The following is a 26,819-nucleotide window of genomic DNA, read 5'->3' as shown; positions in this document are numbered from 1 at the left end:
TATGGGGTCATACCTTTGCGTACATGTTGTCCTTGGCGCATCTGTTCAGAGCTCCTATAACAAAATGCGAACAAAATCTTCTTTTGCCTATAACTTGACTATACGATGACACGAACTCCTTTTGAGTGAACCACATACCTAAGTGTTTGTACCAACATGCCGGATCTCTAGAAATGATCATCGTCAGCCGTCGATGTGATGCGTGTGTAGTGTAATATAATTTAGATGTATATTTAAGCCACTTTTTACACTTTTAGCCAAGTTTTAAATTTATAAAACACGATATTTACTAACACTAAACACACATATGGGCAAGTGCACCCATCGTGGACGTAGTATAGTGTTGGTAAGATACCGAGGTCGTCCAAGGACACAAGAGCTTTTAGTACCGGTTTATCCTCAACGTCTAATCAAATCAAAAGGGTAGAAAAATGTTTTAAACTAAGAAAAATAAAAACTAACTAAATGCTGAAAAATAAAATAAAATAAAAACAGATAGACAAGATGAATCACTTGGATCCGACACGTGTATTAGTATAACCTTTGATTATTTTCGCACTTTTACACTTGTTTAAGAGATTATCTTAGTTATTGTAGTAGGCCCCTCTTTTGAAGGCGACGTTACCCTCAACCCAGTAGTTTGAGTCAGCAAGGATACAATCCTAAAGGGTCGGATTATTGAAAGATAATGAATTAAGTTATTAATGCAAATTGTGGTAGGCCCCGCTTTTGGCGGTGACGTTACCCTCGGCTAAGTAGTCTGAGTCAGCAGGGATACAGTCCTAAATAGCCGGGTTATAGTATTAATAGTAGTTAGCTTATGAGGGGGTCAAAGAGTTTGGATCCCCGCCATCCAATACCTATGGGCATTGAAGGAGATCCTACTAAAATTGACCCAGGTCCCAAGCAGGACCTCTAAACGCTGAACAAGGGCAAGACCCTTAACAAACCGTTCCCTTAACCCCCGACCAGGTAGCCAACATACCTCCATATAGAACGTGGAGATATGAATGGTGAAAATCTTTTATTTTATATAGACAGTAAAATAATGCCAAGACACCACGGACAAACGATAAGGAAAGATCACCTTCAACATAAGTAACTAGTTATTAAAGTCATTAATACAAAACCAAATAAAAAGTGCAAAAGATTAAAAATAAAAAGTATTATACTAAACACTTGTCTTCACCAAGTGATGTAAGAGACTTAGGCAAACATGGCCTTGATTGTCAAGAACTCTTACGATCAATCTTGGATCCCGAGACGACTCACACACTCTACGATGGACAATGGATGATGGTGTTATGGTGGTGATGGGTGGTGGATGAAGTGTGAGAGAGGTGGTGTGCCAAGGGATGAGAGAGAATGAAGCCAAGTTCCTCTATTTATAGGCTGAACAGAAGGCTGGACACGGCCCCGTGTCCGCTGGACACGGCCCCGTGCCCGTCTGACATTCTCTCTCTTCATTAATTGTAATTGCGAATTACAATTAATGCGCCTGCTGTACTTTCACCACGCCCCCGTGCCCGCTGGACACGGCCCCGTGGTGGGCAATGGAAGCTTCTACTGGTTTGTCTTTTCTGCTGCTTCCTGGGCACGCCCCCGTGTTCGCTGGACACGGGGCGTGTTCAGACTCTGTTTCTTCTCCTTTGCCTTGGGAGGTGCCGTTGAGGGTCCGGGCAGTCTACTTTTGTTCCTTTTCTTGTATTTATGCTAGAATTAGTTGTCTTTTTGCTTCTTTTGTGATTTTGAGCTCATTTAATCCTGAAAGTGCAAAAGGAAGACAAAAACACTATTTTTCCAACATTAGTACTCAAAAAGGGTTAGTTTTATGCCTTAATTGATGTGATTTATATGTTGCATTTTACACACATCAAATACCCCCACACTTGAACTTTTGCTTGTCCTCAAGCAAAACTCTTTAAATGTGGCTTACACTCCCAAATGGAATAGGTAGAAGAGAAGTTTTTTAGCTTGTCCTAGAGTGTCGGGAATCCAAGGTCTTTATAAGTTTTATTTTTATTTATTTACAATCCTATTCGTTATGATTTATTTTGAACGTCTCATAAGATAAATTACTTATTTGGGCATAGCATGCCTTATTAAAATTCCATTTATATACAAGTTCACATACCTCACGGGAGATCACTCAACACTCGGCCGAAGGTGTATATTTTAGTGAATCACTCGAGAGCGGCATGGAACTTACGCCTTCCATAGGCTTGCCAAGCAATCAATCCTCCTCCTTTTTAACTTTTTACCTTTGTAAATATCAAGAGGACTTTTTGGGGTAAAGGGTTAGGCTTGGGTTAAAGGTGGGTGGTTGGTTAGTGGTTAGTAAAAAGGGCGAAAATCGTAAAAAGCGTCGGTTTTCGTAAAATGCCCTGTCTTTAGCGACTTTTTATTTTGAAGTATTTCTCCAAACAAGCTTTTATATAGCTTTTGTTTGTTTTTTTGACTTCATCATTTTTTTTTTCACATAAAAAGGCGAGTTTACGAAAAACCGAGCTTGTTACTAAAATAAAGGGTGAAAAATAAAAAGGTTTTTGGTGGGTAAAAAGTGTTTTTGGGGTAATGAAATGAAAGGTTTAGGCTCAAAGGGGCTATCTAGGGGGATTTTGGGTAGGTGATAAAAAAATTGAAAAATAATGGTTTTGAAAGAAAAATGGTTAGTCCTAATGCCTCTATCATTTACTTACTTGGGTTTAAGTTGGTAAGGACCGGGAATGTATCGTCGTGGCAAGTTCTAGGTTTGTAAGAACCAAGCGGCTATTCACACAAGAAACGAAAAATGAGCATTTAATCTAAATATGTATATTTTTATGCTCAATAAAGGCTCAAAACTCACTTTTGTGGGAATGGGTTTTTAATGTGATCAAGTATATATAATCGAATTTTTAACTAGACTTGTTATGCCGTTTCATAATTTTCTTATGTTGGTTCTTTTTCTCACGACGCTATCGGTTGTAAACTTGTAAAAATATAACCTTTTTAGAACTTGTTATTCCCAACTTAAACTTAAGACAAGTAAATAAAAAAAATGAAAAAGTTTTTGAAAAAAATTTGGGGTGTTTAGCGGTTCCAATAGAGTTTTGTGTAAGGCTTGTGTTTAGGATTTGCAAAATTCAAGGTTTTAGCATCCCCCCCACACTTAAATTACACATTGTCCTCAATGTGTCCAAAAATAAAGTTTTTGGTTGATTAGAATGTGTAAAAGTGGGTTTAAAAGCAAAGATTTATGTTACTGGAATCCTGGACACGGCCCCGTGTTGACCGGGCACGGCCCCGTGGTCAAGTGCCAGTAACAAAAATTAGAGAATTGAAACAGAAGCCTGGACACGGGGGCGTGTCCGCCGAACACGGCCCGTGTCCAGTTACCTGAACTGGGTGATTTTCTGCAGGGGGCTCAGCACGGGGCCGTGTTGGTTGGGCACGGCCCGTGTTGAGCCTTCTGTGATGGAGATTTTTGTCGGGTTGTTCTGTTCTTCGTGCATAGTTCCATTTTTCTCGTTCCCTTTTTCATCCATTACCACCATGAGTGTGTTTTATTCTGCAAAAACTAAAAGATTAAACTAAACTAGGGATAGTTCTGCGGAATGCCTCCGTGGTGCGCCACGTTTATAAGGGTCCTTGGCTAGACCCGATTTGAGGTTATATATCTTCTGAGTGGGATGCCTTGCTTCCCATGTTACACCGTCGGAGAGCAGCATCCAAGCTCGAATCAATAACCTTCATGTAGTTTACTGGGTCGTCGTCCTCTATTCTTTTCCCAACTCCGAACTTCACTTCATCATCCCCATACCTCAAAGTGAGTGTCCCGTCATTCATGTCTACCACCGCTTGTGCTGTGGCAAGGAAGGGTCTCCCTAGTATAAGGGGGACCTCGGTGTCTTCCTCCATATCGAGTATGACAAAGTCAACTGGATAAACGAATCTGCTTACCCTTACCAAGACATTCTCGATGACACCTTGTGGGAATTTTACGGATCGATCAGCGAGTTGTATGCTCATTTTTGTAGGACTCGTGGTTCCCAAACCAAGCCTCTTGAACATCGATGAGGGCATAAGGTTAATGCTAGCCCCCAGGTCGGCCAAGGCATTGCGAACGGGCGATTCCCCTATTGAGCACGGAATCGTGAAACTTCCGAGATCGATTTTCTTTTGGGGAAGTTTATTGAGTACGAGAGCAGAGCATTCTTCGCCTAAATTAACTAATTGCAAATTTTCAATTTTCTTTTTATGCGTAAGGAAGTCCCTCATAAATTTAGAGTATTTGGGCATTTGGGTTAGGACTTCGATAAAAGGAATATTGACATGCAATTGTTTTAACAGACTTTCGAATTTTGCGAATTGCTCATTTGTCTTTTGACGAATTAACCTACCGGGGTACGGAACTCGAGGAGCCTTGGTAGGCTCTGGTGATGGAGGAGAGTTCTTCTCCTGCAGAGGTGTTGGCACTGTTTCTTCCGTAGGTGGTGGTACTTCTGCAGGCCCTACGGTGCGGTTTCGTAGTGTGATGAGGTGAACTTGCGCCTTTGGGTTTGTTTCGGTATTGCTAGGTAATGCGCCTTGCGGTCTCTCGGAAAAGTTTTGAGCTATTTGATTTATTTGTTTTTCTATGTTTTGAATGCTAGCTTGTTGATTCCTAAAATTAGATTCTAATTGTAGAAATCTTTCCGAGTTTTTCTTATCAGTGTCAGAGACGAGGCGAGATATAGTATCTTCGAGCCTTTCTCGTTCACCTTGTTGTTGAGTGAAATTTTGTGACTCATTTCTTGATTGCTGAAAGTTTGTTCGTTGGGTTTGTTGGTTACTACTATTGCCGGGTTCCCTCCAACCAAGGTTTGGGTGGTTTCGCCATCCTTGGTTGTAAGTTCCCGTTGGGGGACCCGACGGCCTAGGTCTATTATCAATGTAGTTTACCATTTCTTGTTGATCGTCCGTTTCTTTCATGCAACTCCAATTTTCATGTGACCCACCACACCCTTCACAAGCCATAACCGAGACTGTTTTTGTCATTTCTAATTTTTTTATTTTTGAAGAAAGGGCCTCGATTTGGGCTTGTAAAGAAGTGCTTTCGTCGACCTTATGGGCGCCCGTGGCGATAGACTTATTTCCCCGGGGGGTGTGCCATTGAAAATTGGTTTGAGCAATTTCCTCAATTTGATTATATATTTCGTGTGGGCGTCGATTACCTAAAAGTCCCCCGGAGCTAGAATCAAGTGTCTGCCTAGTGTGTGGCAACAATCCATTGTAGAAAGTGGACACTTGTTGCCATATTGCGAGGCCGTGATGGGGACACTTGCGTAATAGCTCCTTGAACCTTTCCCAAGTTTCATATAAGGATTCCCCGTCCTCTTGTGAGTATGTATTAATTTCGGCCATTAATTTAGCAGTTTTAGCAGGAGGGAAATACTTATATAGAAATTTTTGGGCTAGTTCATCCCAGGTGTTTACCGATCCAGCTGGGAGGGCGTTGAGCCAAGCTTTCGCTCGGTCTTTTAGTGAGAATGGAAACATACGGAGGCGGATGGCGTCGTTTGATGCTCCATTGATCTGAAAGGTATCACATATTTCTAAGAAATTAGTTATATGTAGATGGGGATCCTCATCCGCAAGCCCGTGGAAGGTTGCGGAGTTTTGGAGCATTTGTATCAGATGCGGTCGAAGTTCGAAGTTATTGGCTTCAACATTCGGAGCATTGATAGCGGCGCCTAGATTACCTACGGTGGGCCGTAGATAATCCATAAGGGTACGTTGGTCCGCCATTGGAGGTGGATCACCCGAAACCTTCTCTTGGTTTTTGGCTTTTAACCTTTTTCTGAGAAAGCGTTCGGGTTCTTCTAGCGGTTCTTTTATGTCTTTATTGGAACTGGAGCTCATACACTACGTGAGGTTGGCATCGGGTTCCAAGTCCTGCAATAAAAACAGAAAAGAATGTTGGTCAGAAGCTTCACCACGGCCCCGTGTTGAGCGAACACGGCCCCGTGGTCGGAATTACAGTGATTGTTTTCCAGATCCCAGTTACTGGAAGTTGGACACGGCCCCGTGTTGCACCAGCACGGCCCCGTGGTCAGCCTTCTGTAACTTGAAAAACAAAAACTGCCAGTAACGATGCTGAGCACGGCCCGTGTCCGACCAGGCACGGCCCCGTGCTGAGCTCTGCAGAAGCTGAAAAACTAAGAAAAAATCCTAAAAAATTAAAGAAAAATAAAAATATGATTAAGCCGTTGATTCCTAACTTTCTTAAAATCCTTGTGTCCCCGGCAACGGCGCCAAAAACTTGATACGTGTGTAGTGTAATATAATTTAGATGTATATTTAAGCCCCTTTTTACACTTTTAGCCAAGTTTTAAATTTATAAAACACGATATTTACTAACACTAAACACACATATGGGCAAGTGCACCCATCGTGGACGTAGTATAGTGTTGGTAAGATACCGAGGTCGTCCAAGGACACAAGAGCTTTTAGTACCGGTTTATCCTCAACGTCTAATCAAATCAAAAGGGTAGAAAAATGTTTTAAACTAAGAAAAATAAAAACTAACTAAATGCTGAAAAATAAAATAAAATAAAAACAGATAGACAAGATGAATCACTTGGATCCGACACGTGTATTAGTATAACCTTTGATTATTTTCGCACTTTTGCACTTGTTTAAGAGATTATCTTAGTTATTGTAGTAGGCCCCTCATTTGAAGGCGACGTTACCCTCAACCCAGTAGTTTGAGTCAGCAAGGATACAATCCTAAAGGGTCGGATTATTGAAAGATAATGAATTAAGTTATTAATGCAAATTGTGGTAGGCCCCGCTTTTGGCGGTGACGTTACCCTCGGCTAAGTAGTCTGAGTCAGCAGGGATACAGTCCTAAATAGCCGGGTTATAGTATTAATAGTAGTTAGCTTATGAGGGGGTCAAAGAGTTTGGATCCCCGCCATCCAATACCTATGGGCATTGAAGGAGATCCTACTAAAATTGACCCAGGTCCCAAGCAGGACCTCTAAACGCTGAACAAGGGCAAGACCCTTACCAAACCGTTCCCTTAACCCCCGACCAGGTAGCCAACATACCTCCATATAGAACGTGGAGATATGAATGGTGAAAATCTTTTATTTTATATAGACAGTAAAATAATGCCAAGACACCACGGACAAACGATAAGGAAAGATCACCTTCAACATAAGTAACTAGTTATTAAAGTCATTAATACAAAACCAAATAAAAAGTGCAAAAGATTAAAAATAAAAAGTATTATACTAAACACTTGTCTTCACCAAGTGATGTAAGAGACTTAGGCAAACATGGCCTTGATTGTCAAGAACTCTTACGATCAATCTCCGAGACGACTCACACACTCTACGATGGACAATGGATGATGGTGGTGGATGATGGTGTTATGGTGGTGATGGGTGGTGGATGAAGTGTGAGAGAGGTGGTGTGCCAAGGGATGAGAGAGAATGAAGCCAAGCTCCTCTATTTATAGGCTGAACAGAAGGCTGGACACGGCCCCGTGCCCGTCTGACATTCTCTCTCTTCATTAATTGTAATTGCGAATTACAATTAATGCGCCTGCTGTACTTTCACCACGCCCCCGTGCCCGCTGGACACGGCCCCGTGGTGGGCAATGGAAGCTTCTACTGGTTTGTCTTTTCTGCTGCTTCCTGGGCACGCCCCCGTGTTCGCTGGACACGGGGCGTGTTCAGACTCTGTTTCTTCTCCTTTGCCTTGGGAGGTGCCGTTGAGGGTCCGGGCAGTCTACTTTTGTTCCTTTTCTTGTATTTATGCTAGAATTAGTTGTCTTTTTGCTTCTTTTGTGATTTTGAGCTCATTTAATCCTGAAAGTGCAAAAGGAAGACAAAAACACTATTTTTCCAACATTAGTACTCAAAAAGGGTTAGTTTTATGCCTTAATTGATGTGATTTATATGTTGCATTTTACACACATCACGATGCCACCGCTGCTGCTGCCAGATCACAAATCTCACTCTCCGTACGTTCGGTTTTGCGCGTCAATATTTGAGTAGACTAAAACTGACCCAAACGAACTCGATTTAGGCGAATTATATGTCCACGCATTCGTATCAACGAACCACATCATCTCCACCATTCGGCGTCGCTGGAAACAGCCGCGACCATCGACGAGAAGTGAAACAGTCCGTCTATCTTCCAGTTTTCCGCTTATGTTTTCGTGCAACTCGTAACTCTATCAAACGAACTCGGTTTTAGGCCTATCATATATCAAAATGATCGTGTCACCGAGCAAATTTCATCTGTACTAATGCTTCTTTCAGATGTCGCTTCCTCCGCCGCCGATGACCTAAAATGCGCGTTGAAATTTCGTCAGAGTTCTTGTTTGTATTCGTTTCTTTCACCTAACACTTCCAATCCTCCATCCATCAATCTCTAACTAAAATAACAAAAACTCCTATCATCAAAATCGTCTCCCAATGATCACCCAAGCAATCTAGAACCATAACATGGGAATAAGCGTAACAAGAATTACTCGAATTGCGAATTTGAGAGTCCTACGCCATCGATCTAGCTCGATTGACTTCTCATCTCTTTTTCCTCACTTTCATGGCCGCAAGAATTCCATGGATTTCAAATGGGCAATCTAGGGTTTGTTTTAGTGTTTTAAAACATATTTTTGACAATTTGGCCCTCTTAGTTCCAATTCCGACTCCTTGTTCCCAAAGTTTCACTAATAAACATTCGTGTTATTATAAACGAGTCCCTCCAAGTCCATTAAATGAAAATCCATCGCGTTAAAAAAATCTTATATCGCCTTGTGAATTAAATCCCCTTGTAACAATACGTTAAAATACTTTAATGGTAAAAATTGGGATGTTACACCTCTGATGTTAGTTGTTGACTGCTAGATGAGAGACACCCTTGGGTAAGTTGCTCTAAAAAGTATATAATTCGAAAATACACAAATTTAAGATTAAGAATACAATACAAAAAATGTAGATAACTTTAAACAAAAAAAATTACCCATTCTACGATGCCAAGCTCAGTCCAGCTTACATATATTCCATACTAACTTCTTACTCGGTTTGAGTCGCACCCATGTGTTCATTAGCATGCGAATCATCATGCTAGTAAAGCTTCCCCCTTCCCTCGAAGACGTGTGTTGGATTAGTGAGTTCTACTGATGTTGTTACACTTGTTGCTACCTCATCTAAAACCCCGTCCCATTGTCTTTGAAAAAACTTAATGTTGATACATCTCGGGTGACGAAGGCTTGATAGATAGTTGTAGATTGATTTGGTAGGTTTTATATAGTTGTATTTTTTGTAAAAGCCAAAGGGCTTCTGCACTTAGCCCACCAATGTAGGTAGCTAGTAGGTGTGGTTAGTACAACTACGCCACATCATAACTGGCATAGGTGAGCTAGGTGGTGAACTTAGTTAACTGATTATAAATATGTGTGTGAGTCATTTTTTTAGTTTTTGATAGGTTTCTATTAAGAGTGTTTAGAGAGCAGGTTTCTGTAATCATGCTATAAACACGTTATGTAATCAATAAAAGGAAAGTTTATTTACGTGATTGTGTTGATTCGTTCTACACGTGTGTATTGGATTTCACATTTTATACGTGTACGTGATTCAGAGTTATTTGAACCTTGTGAGGTGTATAGGGGCCAACACTTACAAGTCAACATCTCACCTTAGGTGAACTTGGTCAAATAGGTCAAGTATGGTGAAATTAGAACACCTTTAAGCCACAACATAATCATACCAAGTTACATAACCAAGTCTATCAAGTTAAAATCAAGTTACACACATATATGTAATCAAAACAAGATCAAACCATATTAAATTCATATTAGAACACCTTCAAGCCAATACCAAACTATATCCCAAGTTAAATCAAGTTACAAATACACGTTATCAAAGTTGTATAAAATCATATCATAATCCTAACAAGATAAACCCCACTAGATTATCTAAGACGGTTGAATAAAATTTTAAAGACACTCGTTCCGCAAGGTTTTGGGAAATAACGGTCAACTGATAGTGGTGGCACTGTTTGTTGGCATCGAGAAGACGCTGGAATGGGAGAGGGAGGCAATTGAACAGAAAGAGTCAAATGAGAGAGTGTTAGTGAGAAGACGTCAAAGTGAGGTAGAGTGAGAGGGGGTAGAAGAAAGAGACAACCGAAGACGAATGAAAAAGTTACTTGGGAATCATGGACAACTTAAGTCAATTTACAATAATGTTTTAAGGTTTAATCAAGCCTGGAAGAAATTTGAGAAAAAAAAACGAATAAATCGATAGAGGTGCCACCCTTTTATAAGAATTTCAAATACTAGAGGATCTCAAATGACAAATACGTTAATAACCTAAAATATATCATGGGTGAAAAATATGTTGGTAATAGTCAAGTCCAGTAATGTTTGGTTAATGGGTCTTTTCATGTGTAAGTGGGTTGTTTTATGTTACACATAGTCATATTAGATTATAACTAGTCATTTCGGTGCTAATGATATGTGTATGATGATTAATATACTAAGGGGCATTTTATGGGTTTTATCATGTGTAACTAAGTTGTTCGAAGCTAAGCTGATGTGAGCGAGGGTGTGTATATTTGTACTATATTTTTAAGTGCTTTTTACTCTTTTTATCAAGCTTTAAATTTATAAAACACGATATAACACTATCACTCTCCACAACACGCTAGGGCAAGTGCACCCATCGTTGGTGTAGTATAGTGATGGTAATATACCGAGGTCGTCCAAGGACACAAGAGCTTTTAATACCGGAATATCGTCAACGTCTAATCTAACCAAATTTTTGAGAAAAGGTTTATAAAGGTAAAATAAAGAAAGAAACTAAAGCAATAAAAGAAACAAATAGACAAGATAGAATCACTTGGTTTCGACTCATCTTTTATATATCCTTTGATGATTTCCACACTCTAGATTTATTTAAGAGATTATCTATTACACCCCGACCACGACAAAACAACAAATCGTGGCGGAAACGTCAGGTAGTGTCGTAACAGAATCATTGTTTCATAACACATGTATAAAAGTTTTGTTTTATTCAATTAAGTGTATTACATTACATTGAAATTAGAAACAAAACATGAACAAATAGACTTTCATTGTTATTAAGTCACTAAGGCCTCGTCCATTTCTATGTGAGCATACACCAATATCATCATCAAACATCATCAACTATGGTACCTGAAACACACGTGAAAATACGTCAGCATAAAAATGCCGGCGAGTACATAGGATTTTATGTGAGTGTCGGATTCATGGTTCGTTTATATTTTGAAAATACTTGAACACCTTTGTAAATTGATAATTAGAAAACCAAGTTTTGTAAAATGCTTGTAATATAAATTGAGTAAATCATGTCAAAACATATTTGTTTTATAAAACCTCGATACCATGAATCTTAACTCCAAAACATTTGTTTAAGTAAACCTAAATTGTAAATCGTTTTTGAAATAAAACTCGAATGTTTTATATTGTTAGAAAACCTTGTAATATAACTTTTTTTGGTAACCTTGCCCAAGTGATCTAGATAACGCAACGATATATAATGTGTTAAAAGCACTTATATATAGGAAGTACCAGCGGCGTATCCACCATGCTTTTGACACATTACACCCGCCCCGTTACATAATCACTTCCCTAACCCAACGGTTCAAACAGTACCAAACGGTTCACATAATCAAACAGTTACAAACGGTTAACACAAATCAAACAGTTACAAATGGTTCACATAATCAAACAATTACTAACGGTTCACATAAATCAAACAGTTACAAACGGTTCACATAAATCAAACAATTCCAACGGTTCAAAAGGTAAAACAATGTGTCCATATGCTAGGAGAACATATGCAACAAAATGTATTATAGGAAAATCAATGTGCTATCATGCTAGGTGAACATACATAGCAAAACGAAATGAAATCATGTACTATATACGTACTAATGAACATAGCAAGTATATGATATAAAAACATGAAAAACATGAAAGTAACAAGTAGGCACATGTGTTTCACCCCAAAACAGTTTAAAACGGTAAAAGAGGTGACTATGTACTCACTTGAGGATGCTTAGAAGTCTTTGGATAACAACCAAGCAATTCTAGAGGGATCACGGAATCAAACGGCACCTAATATAGGTAACTATGTTAATAAACCGGACCTAAATCGGGAGATCGGATAAAATGAGGTTTCGTAAACCAAATGAGTTTAGGGACTCATGTAATATGGTTTAACAAAGCCTACATTCTAAAACGAAACCTAACCTAAGGGCTTACGACCCATTACGACTCGTTAAGGTAGCTTACGCCACTTTAATGCGTCGTTTGCGTAAAACGTGTTCTGACCGCCTAACTAGTCCTATGACAAGTATTATATGCCTTAACATGTCTAATAATGTTGCCTAATCAGTTTAGGTGCCAAAATTTATGTTACATATGCTTAAAATGAATTTATGCATAAAAAGGGCATTTTGGTCATTTTCCTAATGGCATATAAATTACCTATCATATAACTACTTAACGAAGTGACCATAAGGTATAACCTTGGAAGGTTATTCCTTATACAGCTATGGTCACAATGAATGCTTGGCCGGATCCTAATGATCATCCAAACGGGTCGGGTTCGAGAGTCTAAGCGGTTGTTTAGACCGCTTATCATACGACCCTATATAAGCACTAATCTAAAAGTGACGAGTTAAACATGTTGAAACATGTTTAACGAAGTTTGAAAACAAGTTTGATATCAAGACAAAGGGTCTTGATACCCAAGAATAGTTTGGTTGCAAAATACGCAAGAATACGCATTTTGACCGAAACTATGACTCGTCACTACGCCTAAATAACGTGGTAATCAGTAGGTATAGTCACAAGAGACTATAACCATCGTGATTACGCTCATGTTATGAAGTTCAAACGAACTTCGTGTTGATCAAAGACTGGTCAAAGAAGAAAGTCAAACATTGTTTGACTTTCGTGCTTAAAAACGCATAAAAGCACGAAAGAATACTTACAAAGGGTCCAAGCAAGGAAATCTTGATTAAACCACTCAGGTATGAAGTTCTTGAACTACAACTTAGAGTAATTCAATCAGATTTTGTGAGGAAACAAGTGAATGGAAGTGGGTATTTATAGGAAACCCATAACCGTTAGGATCGTTCCTCGTAAACCGTGCTTCGATCTTGACCCTCCATGTGGGCACATGGTATTGTAATACAAGGGGCATGCTAAAAACCATCAAATCTAGCCCAAAGTATGCAAAACCTTGGGTTAAAACCATCAAAAACAGGCTGGAAGTGCAAATTCAATGTTTCTGTCTGATGGGCTCTCGCGGGCCGCGTAAGAAATGATCAAGGCTTACGCCCCAAGCCTAGCAAACTTTGGCAGATTGTCAATTTTAGCCCCTACAGGTCCAAAACTTGGTTTTTGATGCATTTTTGACACGTTTAAGCCCTGCTAACCTCATTTCAAGGCTCTAAAATGAAGTTAAAGTATAGGGAACTTAAAATATGCTCAAAAAACATCTCGGATGTCGGTTCGTTTGGTCGTACGGTTGCGTTATTCGGGTAATTACGATGGAAGTCGTAACGGACACAAAAACGATCCAAATTGCATGACGAATGGAATTTTATCATGCCAATCACTAAAATAAAGTATTTTAATGATTACATAAATTTTTGGATGTCCGGATATATTCAGAACGTAAGATATGCGCGAAGATGCAAACTTATGCACTTTTTGACGCTTTTAGTCCCTATTGATCAATTTTTTTGCGCACCAAACACCTCAAAGCCTATTTCAAAGCTATGTAAAGGATATATAGGGCATGTTTAACTTATGATCAAGTTCCAGAATGTTCGTTACAGTACGAATCGGCATACTTTCGCAGTTTGTCGAAATTAGTCCCTGTAAGCGAATAAACTTGATTTCGCCACACCAAACTCTCCAAAACTTATTTCTAAGTTATGTAAAGGTTATTTAAGGTATGTTAAGCCTATGTCACTTTTCCGGAGTGTTTGTTGCATTAAAATGGTTATATTTACGCATCAGTTCGCGTATAACCTTCCAGAAAGCGATTTAAAGCTCGAAATCGAACAAGAATTGATATGTGCACATGATACACATATTTTTAAAAATCCCAAGTATGAAACACAATATTTCATTGATTTGGTATTTGTTTGACGGTCGCAGAGGCACAGGTGTCACAGTCTCCCCTACTTTAGGAAATTTCGTCCCGAAATTTATTCGTATGAGCCTATCTGTGACTTTGTGTTAAATAACCACCAAAGATATGCAAGGCATAATCCTGTCATTTCACTCAACGGACATTCTTCAGAAACGAAAATGAACAGACGAAGTCATTTTTAACAGGTATTCTTCGGAAATGGAAAATGAAGGAATAAACAAAAGGATATTCATTTTCCTCAACGGACATTCTTCAGAAACGAAAATGAACATACGGACTCATTTTTAACAGGTATTCTTCAGAAATGGAAAATGAAGGAATAATCAAAAGGATATTCATTTTCCTCAACGGACATTCTTCAGAAACGAAAATGAACGGACGGAGTCATTTTCAACAGGTGCTTCATCAGAAATGGAAATGAATAGAATTAACTCAAAAGGACATTCATTTTCCTCAACGGACATTCTTCATAAACGAAAATGAACGGACGGAGTCATTTTCAACAGATGCCTCATCAGAAATGGAAATGAATAGAGTTAACTCTAGACACATGACAAAACTTGTTGTGGTTTCTGTGCACTAAATTCCATAATTATGTATGCATCCATAATTACGTAATTCCTTGCACAGTCCGCACAGTGCATTTCATAATGTGTAAGGGAAGAAAATCAAACCTGTGATAAGTGTGATTAGACTACCATAGGGTCCGTTTAATTAGATCGACAAATGATCTCTTTAAATAGACCACCAAGGAGTCTTTTCAGCTATATCATCACATGATATTCCTAACCAGATTTTTGGATCAATCTGTTTAACTAGACCACTCAAGGGGTCTAATTATGGAATAGTACTTTATAATCCAAGGGTCTTAACTATTACGTAGAAGCCCACTAAGGATTTAAGGTAGTACCTTTGGATATCCTACTATGAATCCCTTATACGAAGATATGGAAGATTCTACGAGGATTTGGATAACGAAAATTCGGATCACACAAAAACATAAAAGGGAACACATAAGCACATAATCACATAATTATTTATCTTGACCTATAATTTGTTATCTTTAGACACGGGTATTTAAAGCACACCAGGAATCCAATCCGTGGATTTCATTTGGCACTTTAAACATCTTCAAGAATCTAACCATGAAGATACGGAGATCTTAATAGGAATTCGGCTTTGTCCTTATTGAATTGTAATGTACGTATTGAATCATACAAAGAATTCAATTAAGGGCTCCGATGAACGATAATTATCCACAAGGATATAATTATGAGGATAGAAAGATCCTATATGGATTTTGGAATTTGTGTAACGATAGGTGTTTCGAAACCTTGCACTAAACGTGCTTAATTCGATACACAAGGTAGAAAATTCATGAGGTTGAGGTACTAGATATGCCAAGGCGACATATGAAGGAGAATTTGGGGGTTGGGTACTACGTATGTTAAGTTAATCATACGAGTAGGGTTGACTTGGGGTTGGTTTGGACCACCTTGGCTTGGGTTGAATCGACAAGCATTTGCCAGGTGACCAAGTCGCCCATATGATGCACACAGACGACACTGCAGGTAAGCTCGGTGAGGTGCATTACACTTGTTGCACATCGGCACAGTACCGGCATAAGGTTTCCTTGCAGGAGGTTGAGCAGCAGCAGGATTCCAACAGCTTTGTTTTGGATAGCAAAGCAGCACATGTTAACCAAATGTCCCCATCGTCCACAGTGGGTACATTTGAAATAGGGTATTTGATTCGGATGATGATGGTTGTATTGATTGCACCAAGAAGCGGTTCCCTTATACGGCTTCATCCCTGAGGTGAGTTATGGTGATAGCTAAATCAACGTTCCTCTGGAGTACAACGCCTATTTGGTGAGCAATTGTAGCACCTGGTTCAGACATTTGAGTGTTCTTGCGATGAAGAGGCATCTTGAAGATAATGGAAGACATGGGAGGAAACAAGTGAAATGATATCGGATAATCAAAACAGAATGACAACGCATAGAAATTGCGATCATTTGTTTGTGATCTAAGGCAAACAAATGAGACGCTGACTAATCAAAGTAAGCGGGTCCCATTAATGTATCGCGAAGACATGCTTTAGCCTATAAGTGGACACTCACTCCAAGAGTTCCCAGGTAAGAATGACTGGTCCGATTATGTGGATTTGTACGAACACTCTAGCCTTAGACAGAAAACTCAGAGTACAGGCGTCCACCCTTCCAGATTGCACGTGTTCACATTATAAAACCCAAACTTTGACGGGATCTTGAAAACTTTGAAGGTTCAAAACCTCATAATAAATCATCCTAGAACAGATGATTAGTTTTCAAAGCAGATTCGAAGTTTGTGTTCTTGTTGTGGTTGTCACCTAAGGATAAGTGACGGTATTGTTTTAAGATCTAAATACAATAATCTTGTGTTAGGGTCCTAGGAAGGTTATAGACTAGGTCAAAGCATTACTAATAACCTAATTCCCTATAACCATGAGCTCTGATACCAACTTTTCTGTCACACCCCGACCACGATAAAACGACAAATCGTGGCGGAAACGTCGGGGAGTGTCGTAACAGAATCATTGTTTCATAACACATGGATAAAAGTTTTGTTTTATTGAATTAAGTGTATTACATTACATTGAAATTAGAAACAAAACATTAACAAATAGACTTTCATCGTTATTAAGTCACTAAGGCCTCGTCCATTCCTATGTGAGCATACACCAATATCATCATCAAACATGGTACCTGAAACACACGTGAAAATACGTCAGCATAAAAATGCCGGCGAGTACATAGGATTTTATGTGAGTGTCGGATTCATGGTTCGTTTATATTTTGAAAATACTTGAACACCTTTGTAAATTGATAATTCGAAAACCAAGTTTTGTAAAATGCTTGTAATATAAATTGAGTAAATCATGTCAAAACATATTTGTTTTATAAAACCTCGATACCATGAATCTTAACTCCAAAACATTTGTTTAAGTAAACCCAAATTATAAATCGTTTTTGAAATAAAACTCGAATGTTTTATATTGTTAGAAAAACCTTGTAATATAACTTTGTTTTGGTAACCTTGCCCAAGTGATCTAGATAACGCAATGATATATAATGTGTTAAAAGCACTTATATATAGGAAGTAATAATCAAACAATTACTAACGGTTCACATAAATCAAATAGTTACAAATGGTTCACATAAATCAAACAATTGCAACGGTTCAAAAGGTAAAACAATGTGTCCATATGCTAGGAGAACATATGCAACAAAATGTATTATAGGAAAATCAATGTGCTATCATGCTAAGTGAACAAACATAGCAAAACGAAATGAAATCATGTACTATATACGTACTAATGAACATAGCAAGTATATGATATAAAAACATGAAAAGCATGAAAGTAACAAGTAGGCACATGTGTTTCACCCTAAAACAGTTTAAAACGGTAAAAGAGGGGACTATGTACTCACTTAAGGATGCTTAGAAGTCTTTGGATAACAACCAAGCAATGCTAGAGGGATCACGGAATCAAACGGCACCTAATATAGGTAACCATGTTAATAAACCGGACCTAAATCGGGAGATCGGATAAAACGAGGTTTCGTAAACCAAATGAGTGTAGAGACTCATGTAATATGGTTTAACAAAGTATTATATGCCTTAACATGTATAATAATGTTGCCTAATCAGTTTAGGTGCCAAAATTTATGTTACATATGCTTAAAATGAATTTATGCATAAAAAGGGCAATTTGGTCATTTTCCTAAGGCATATAAATTACCTATCATATAACTACTTAACGAAGTGACCATAAGGTATAACCTTGGAAGGTTATTCCTTATACAACTATGGTCACAATGAATGCTTGGCCGTATCCTAATGATCGTCCAAACGGGTCGGGTTCGATAGTCTAAGCGGTTGTTTAGACCGCTTATCTTACGACCCTATATAAGCACTAATCTAAAAGTGACGAGTTAAACATGTTGAAACATGTTTAACGAAGTTTGAAAACAAGTTTGATATCAAGACAAAGGGTCTTGATACCCAAGAATAGTTTGGTTGCAAAATACGCAAGAATACGCATTTTGACCGAAACTATGACTCGTCACTACGCCTAAATAACGTGGTAATCAGTAGGTATAGTCACAAGAGACTATAACCATCGTGATTACGCTCACGTTATGAAGTTCAAACGAACTTCGTGTTGACCAAAGACTGGTCAAAGAAGAAAGTCAAACACTGTTTGACTTTCGTGCTTGAAAACGCATAAAAGCACGAAAGAATACTTATAAAGGGTCCAAGCAAGGAAATCTTGATCAAACTACTCAGGTATGAAGTTCTTGAACTCCAACTTAGAGTAATTCAATCAGATTTTGTGAGGAAACAAGTGAATGGAAGTGGGTATTTATAGGGAAACCCATAACCGTTAGGATCGTTCCTCGTAAACCGTGCTTCGATCTTGACCCTCCATGTGGGCACATGGTATTGTAATACAAAGGGCATGCTAAACACCATCAAATCTAGCCCAAAGTATGCAAAACCTTGGGTTAAAACCATCAAAAACAGACCGGAAGTCCAAATTCAATGTTTATGTCTGATGGGCTCTCGCGGGCCACGTAAGAAATGTTCAAGGCTTACGCCCCAGGCCTAGCAAACTTTGGCAGATTGTCAATTTTAGCCCATGCAGGTCCAAAACTTGGTTTTCGATGCATTTTTGACACGTTTAAGCCCTGTTAACCCCATTTCACGGCTCTAAAATGAAGTTAAAGTATAGAGAACTTAAAATATGCTCAAAAAACATCTCATATTTCGGTTCGTTTGGTCGTACGGTTGCGTTATTCGGGTAATTACGACGGAAGTCGTAACGGACGCAAAAACGAACCAAATTGCGCGACGAATGGAATTTTATCATGCCAATCACTAAAATAAAGTATTTTAATGATTACATAAATTTTTGGATGTCCGGATATATTCAGAACGTAAGATATGCGTGAAAATGCAAACTTATGCACTTTTTGACGCTTTTAGTCCCTATTGATCAAGAAAGTTTATTTTTGCGCACCAAACACCTCAAAGCCTATTTCTAAGCTATGTAAAGGATATTTAGGGTAGGTTTAACTTATGATCAAGTTCCAGAATGTTCGTTACAGTACGAATCGGCATACTTTCGCAGTTTGTCGAAATTAGTCCCTGTATGTGAATAAACTTGATTTCGCCACACCAAACCCTCCAAAACTTATTTCTAAGTTATGTAAAGGTTATTTAAGGTATGTTAAGCCTATGTCACTTTTCCGGAGTGTTTGTTGCATTAAAATGGTTATATTTATGCATCAGTTCGCATATAACCTTTCAGAAAGCAATTTAAAGCTCGAAATCGAACAAGAATTGATATTTGCACATGATACACATATTTATACAAATACCAAGTATGAAACACAATATTTCATTGATTTGGTATTTGTTTGATGGTCACAGAGGCACAGGTGTCACATTATCTTAGTTGTAGTGCCATGTCCCTCTTTTGGAGGTAACGTTACCCTCGGCCGTATTGGTCTGAGTCAGCAGCGATACAGTCCCGTAAGGCTGGAATATTGGAAGATAATTAAGTAAGTTATTAATGCAAAATGTGGCATGTCCCTCTTTTGGAGGCAACGCTACCTCGACCATATTAGTCTGAGTCAGCAAGGATACAGTCCCGCAAGGCCGATTTAAAATTTAATAGTAATATGTTTATAAGGGATTCAAGCCATTCTTACTTCCCCTGATTTGATGCTATCTGCCTCAAAGGAAGTCCTAGTAAGCTTGAATCAAGTCCTTGCATGATCTACACAGTGACTGAGGCAATAACTTTACCCAAACCACTCTTCTAACCCCCTCCCTGGCAGTTAACGCGCTTTATATAAACCGTAAAGACACGAATGAGTGAATCAACAAAACATGAAGAGATGATAGAATAAAGTTCACTTTCAATTTAAAAAAACTAGATATTACAGTCATTAAAACAAACCCAATTAAAAAGTTAACCAAAGGTTGGAAATCAAAAGTAATACATAAAAGATTTTGTCTTCACTAAACGATGTACGAGAGTAGCCAAGCATGGCTATAGTTTGACAAAGGCTCTTACGAATTACGATCGATATTAGATCCCGATACTACTACACACTCTAAACTCTAATGATTATGGTAGATGATGGTATTATTGTGGTGGAGTGCTGGCAGGTGTGAGAGAAATGGTTTGCGAAGGGATGGATTGCAATTGAATGAAACACCCTTATTTATAGTTGGAAATAGACAGTTTACATGGTCCAGTGCCCAGTGGGCACGACCCCGTGCCCCCTTCTTCTCTGTCTTCATTTAATGAGCTGTGCCAGTCCGTATGCTTGCACGGCCCCGTGTGTCAACGGTACAGCCCCCCATGGCCATTGTACTTGCTGTACTATCCAAGATTTGCATATCTGGGAGTTGACCACGACCCGTGTCTCTTGTTTGCTTCTGTTTGTCTTCATCTTTCTGGAATCTTGAGTGAGGCACGACCCCATGCCTTGGTGGCATGGCCCCGTTCTTGTCTTCTGATTTGTTGTTTTTGGTCTTGGGGCGAAGCTCGAAGGTCGGTATGATGTATCAACTTTCCTTCTTTTGTATTTATGCTGGTTTTTGCTGTTAGTTTGTTTCTTTTATACGTTTAAGCTCTTTTAATCCTGAAAGTCAAAAGTATACAAAGAAATGCACTTTTTCCAATATTAGTACTAAAAATGGTTTATTTTATACCTTATTTAATATAATTTATATGTTGCATTTGGTGCATATCATAAGCTATATAAAGTCACATTATGTTAATCAAGTCATTTAAGTGTTAATGACATGTGTTATGGTGATAGGTCCACTAATGGGACTTGTCATGTGTAAGTGAATTGTTTTACACACACAAAGTTATATTAGGTCATAAAATGTCATTTTTATGTTAATGACACATGTATGATGATTAATACACTAATAAGTTGTTAATATGACTAGTACACTAACAGAATAATAATGCATCGTATCATGTATAAGTGATTTTTTTGTTATGCTAGTCATGTTAGATTAGGTTATAACAAGTCATTTTGTATCACGTTATACTTCCAAATATTATAGATAAATACAAATTTCCATATCGTTACCTTGTGAATAGGGTTGTAAATGAACTGAACGAACACGAATAAGGCCTTGTCCGTGTTCGTTCGCTAAGGAAATAATGTGTTTGTGAACGGTTTATGAACACTTACTGAACGAGACGTCATGTTCGTGTTCGTTCATTAAGGAAATGAACGTGTTCACGAACGGTTTACAAACACAAACAAGCACTAACTAAATCGGCAGAGGCTAGGGTCGATGACCGGGGGAAGGGGAAGTGCTGGAACTTTATTTTTGGAAAGCACAAATCATTTAACAATTGTCGATAGTATTAACTGATGTGAATAAGGAGAAGACAAGGGGAACGGTTGCATAAACATGATGGAAATGAGATTGCATATTCTATTTGTTAGGATAATAAAATAAATAAGAGTTAAAGAATATGAAAAGTTTAGATAAATAAATAAATGTACAAAATCTTTAATGAACAACATAAATAAACGAACATGAACAAACGTTGACGAACACGTTACCGAACGTTCATGAACACAACTAAATGAACGAGACCTCTGTTCGTGTTCGTTCATTTAACTAATCGAACGAAATTACTTGTTCATGTTCGTTCGTTTACTAAACGAACGAACTTAAATGAACTTACCACCGAACGTTTAACGAACGGTTCGCTGAACGTTCGATTCGTTTACAGCCCTACTGTGAGTACATGCGCGTAAATAGTCACCATATCCACCCTAGTGCCATCTAGAAAACGTTGAGATCATGTGACATGTGAGGTACTTCCTTGGTCTTATTCACTCAAAAAACTTGTCAATAAAGAGTCATTTACTATGCTAATTGTTTTTTGTAGTGATGTACATGATAGGTTTCCTAACTCGAACGTTCTGAGTACCCAAGTAAACACATTGTTGACCGCACATTCCAGCATTAGTCAACTACATGTTTCAAGCAACGTTGAAAGTGACTTACATTCCTATACATGGGAAACATGCAAACCCGTTTCCCACATATTTAATTTATGAGTCCACCCATCTTTCATGTGCAAATTGGTTGCAATTCCACCACGTCAAAGATGTGGAAACCAAGTGATTTTAAGAGGTATCATCATAGCTTTGTTTTACTCGAATAGTTCATAAAAAAAGGATAATGTTTAGGCTTATATTGAAATGTATGCCAATCAACCACCTCAAGACGTTAAAATGTAGTGACCATGTGCATAAAATATCGGTATATATATTACCATACATGGATATAAATCTAAGACCACCAATTCCAACAAACTAAAGACCACATACTCATATCCTTAAAATTTATCGGTGAAAGAAATCACTCAAGGGAATTAAATTTTTTGCCGGCCCAGGTCAACCTACGATAGAAACTAGGTCCCTACCAACGGAGGCTAACCATTGATAATCCACAACTGATTTTTCACGGATCAACGAAAAATATTTATATAATAATGCCTTTTATTTATTTTCTACTGTCCATCAGTGATCAAGCTGTAATTGTCGACGGATTAGCAATAGGTATATCTAAGATTTATTTATGATATTTTCTTATATTCGTCGAGTATTAGTGACACTGTTTAGTCGTCGATGATAGTCAATTTCTAGTAGTGTGTTGTTTGTAACAATTTAGGTGTTTCACATGTAAGTGAACATTCACACTATTTAGTCGTCAAGGATAGTCAATATCTTGTAGTGGGTTGTTTGTAAAACTTTAAGTATTTCACATGGTAGTGAACATGGGAGAAGCTATGCTAATAAGAGTGTTTAACCTTATATAACATATGGGTTTAAGGCGTTTGAGCCATTATGAAGACAATTTTACGATTTATGTTTTATGGATGATAACAATTGGTTGACCTTGTTGGAAGTCTCCACCATATTAACCAAAAACATCTAAGTTTCAGATAAGCAAAATGAAAATCTTAATTGGTATTAGGAGTTGGAAGTCAGTCAACCACCTCAAGATTTAAAACGGAGTAACCATGTGCAAAAAATAACGACATACATTATCGTACATGAATATAATTCTAAGACCACTAATTCCAATAAACTAAAGACCACATAACTTTATTATTAAAATTCGTTAGTGAAAGAGTTGCCGGTATGAATTAAATCTGTGCTGAACTAAGTCAAACTATGGTATCAACTAGGTCCCTACTAACCGAAACAAACCATTGGTAATCCACTAGTGATTATCCACGGGTTATCAAAGAATATTTATATAATAATGTTTTTTTATGTTCTACTATCCATTTGCAATCGATTGGTAATTATCGATGAATTATCAACGGGTATATATAGAATTTATCATTGATTTTTTTTTCAGATTTTCTACTATTCTTCAAGGATTAATAAAACTATTTAGACATTGGTGATAGTCAAATTCAAGCAGTGTGTTGTTTGTACCACTTTAAGTGTTTCACATGTAAGTGAACATGAGAGAAACTATACTAACAAGAGTGTTGGACCTCATATAACATATAGGTTTAAGGCGATTCGATTGTTAGGAAGAAAATTTCAAAGTTGTGTTTTTGTGGATGATAGCAATTGGGTCACCTTGTTTGAAGTCTCCACCGTATTAACCAAAAACATCTAAGTTTCATATAACCAAAACAGATATATTAATTGGTATTAGGAGTTGGGTGTTACACCTGTATTCATAAAGTGATTTTTGCTGTGCAAAATCATTATTCTTACATGATAAGAGAATTAAACCACCATTACAATTTGCGATAAATATTATTGAAATATAGACTATATAAATAAATATATGCAGAAACTTTTTCATACGTTTACATTTTGTACCTATTATATTTTCGTAGGACTATTGATTTCTTTACTTTTGAAATGTTTGCAAAAGGATAATTTAGAATTAAAATGCAGCCACTCTTTGACGAAACGTGTCTCTTAGCTTATCATCCAAATAAATGTCACTATCTTATTAGAACTAGTAACATGAAACCCTAATCTTTGATGGAGACTTTACACATAAATGTTTAGAAGTGCAAAGCCTTGGGCATGGCCAAGTGCAACCATGGATATGAAACAAAGCTACTAAGCTAGATAGTACGTACAAACATGTAGCAACCGAATGATATGAGTCAATATGGACATATATCATTAGTTTTAGGACATGGTTGTTACTTAGAGACAAGTCACATCTCCTCAGAAAAAGAAACATCCCTAACCCTAGTTGTAAGTGTCCTGGGTCAACTTTTAGACCCAACCCTATCCTTCATTTTTAACATTTTAGTTGAAAAAGATATACTACATTAATATTCTTTTCAGTTAGATATGATTCAAGAATGTAGTTACGATTAATGTTAAAAAGTCGAAGAAAAAACTAATTTGTAGATGGTGTCCACATTTTCTTGTTTACATAGGTTTATAATAGAAATATTAAATTAATTAGTTTGAGTGAATTTGCAATCCTAATTCTATCTGCATGTGATTGCTTCTTGTCTCTATCTCATTGTTTTGTAATTCTTTTATTGTTAAAAAAATAATTATATACTAGTGGACAAAACTCACGAGTTGCGGCAGAGGTGTTAAAATTCGCAAGTCACGATTTCGACGATTTGTACATTAGTATTTACTTCAGAAAAAAATCTCAGTTCCGATGACTTGCACATTAGTTTCACCCTGCAAAAAAGAATAATCAATTCAAAACAACCGGAACCGATGTCGATATCGGTTCGTCAAGTGTTGTACGTATCGACACTCGCTATAGCTAACGATATCAAAACAGTACATTATTTTGAAAGAAGCTAGTTGCTATTAATAACCCATCCGAATTAATAGTGTGTATTTATAGGGTTTTCTTATGACCCCTTATACACACATACACACACTATGTTAGAATCCCATATGCTACACGGGTTAAAGAAATGTAATTTTATATACTCTAAAGTTGTGTATTTAAAAGCTCATTTATTGCATAGGTTGAATAAAATATAACAAACAGTCATCAAGATATGTCTTAAAATTCAACTTTGAAGTGATAATTATATATCGGTTAAGTAATCCTATATAGAGGGTGTTTGGGGTTGAGTTTTGAAAATAGATTATGCGTTTTGAATAATCAGAATCAGATAAAGATAATTAACTGTAACAAAATGTGATGTTGAAAGATAGTGTTTGGATTTGATTATGTTGCTTGATATCATAATAATCAGATAATCAACTATTTGAGTGTTTGACAAATATATATTTAAAAAATAAAAAAGTGAAAATCCTTTTCTAAACACAAATAATCAATTTTTGGAAAACTGTGTTTTGTTGCAGTAGGGGGGGGGGGTTGCTTTTGGAAAACTGCGCTTTGTAACTTTCTAAACGCAAATAATCAATTTTTTAATTTTTTTTTACCCAAACACTCAAAACTGATTATTTACGATTTCAAAACTCAATAATCTAAAAATCTCCTTCAAAACTCAACCCCAAACACCCTCATAGTCTCTTAAATCTACGAAGTGTACAGACACAATGGATCGCAAAATATAACACAATGTCGAGAAATGAAGACACAGTGAATCGCAAAAAAGAAAAATGTTGAAAACAAAAGAAAAAACTAATGCTAAATAAAAAGACACAATGATCTAAGCCAAAATTTTAAAATCTACAAGCTAAAAATCCAAAAGCGAAAACCTAAAATTTAATACCATAGAGTTCGACTAGATGGTTCTAATGCCGCTAGAATGAGCTCAATTGATCGTTTAATACCTTTCCTACGACTTCCTATTTTAATGAGATTATTTATTTTAACCTTTTACCATTATATATTATGTTAAGTTAGTTTTTAAAAAAAATTATATTCAAGGAGGTTTTAGGTATCTTTATGTGATTGATATATGTTAATTTAATTAAAGTGTAATTAGTCCTTCAAATATGCTTTTAGCACTTAAAATAAAATTTATCCTTCACAACTCGTAATTTATCTTACATATCTCGAAATTTATCCTACATTTTAAATTAGACTTGTAAACAAACCGAACGAACACGAACATGTTCGTGTTTGTTCATTTAACTTTAACCGAACACGAACATATAGTTGAACACATTTTTTTGTTCGTTTTCGTTCATTAGAAATCGGGCGTGTGTTCATTTATATTCGTTCGTTTAAGCCTAAACAAACAGTCCACGAACACAAATGAACATAAACAAAAAAAAAAGAACTGAACATATTTGAATAAACATAAACAAACATAAATTAAGATGATTGAACAAACAAGTCTAATATATTACAGTTCATCCGAAAACACATCTAAATTAAAGTTCATAGATATACTAATTACTTATATTTATATAAGTAGTTAGAAAACCTAATATTTATATAAATCTAACTATCTATGTATTTACTAAAATTAAAACGAACGTTCACCAACATACATGAACGAACACAAATGAAAGAACATAAACGAATGTTCACGAACATAAATAAACGAACACAAGGTGTGTTCATGCTTATTCATTTAATTAAACGAATGAAGTTT

At 37.2% G+C, this 26,819-nt stretch overlaps 1 pseudogene; it reads left to right on the top strand.

Moving 5' to 3' along the window:
- The first annotated feature begins 5,284 nt into the window (after positions 1–5,284).
- LOC118486173 lies at positions 5,285–5,385 on the top strand (annotated as a pseudogene).
- The last annotated feature ends 21,434 nt before the right edge of the window (positions 5,386–26,819 follow it).

Source organism: Helianthus annuus, chromosome 13, assembly GCF_002127325.2.
Source record: "Helianthus annuus cultivar XRQ/B chromosome 13, HanXRQr2.0-SUNRISE, whole genome shotgun sequence".
Classification (NCBI taxonomy): Eukaryota; Viridiplantae; Streptophyta; class Magnoliopsida; order Asterales; family Asteraceae; genus Helianthus; species Helianthus annuus.
This window is presented reverse-complemented; position numbering and strand designations above follow the sequence as displayed.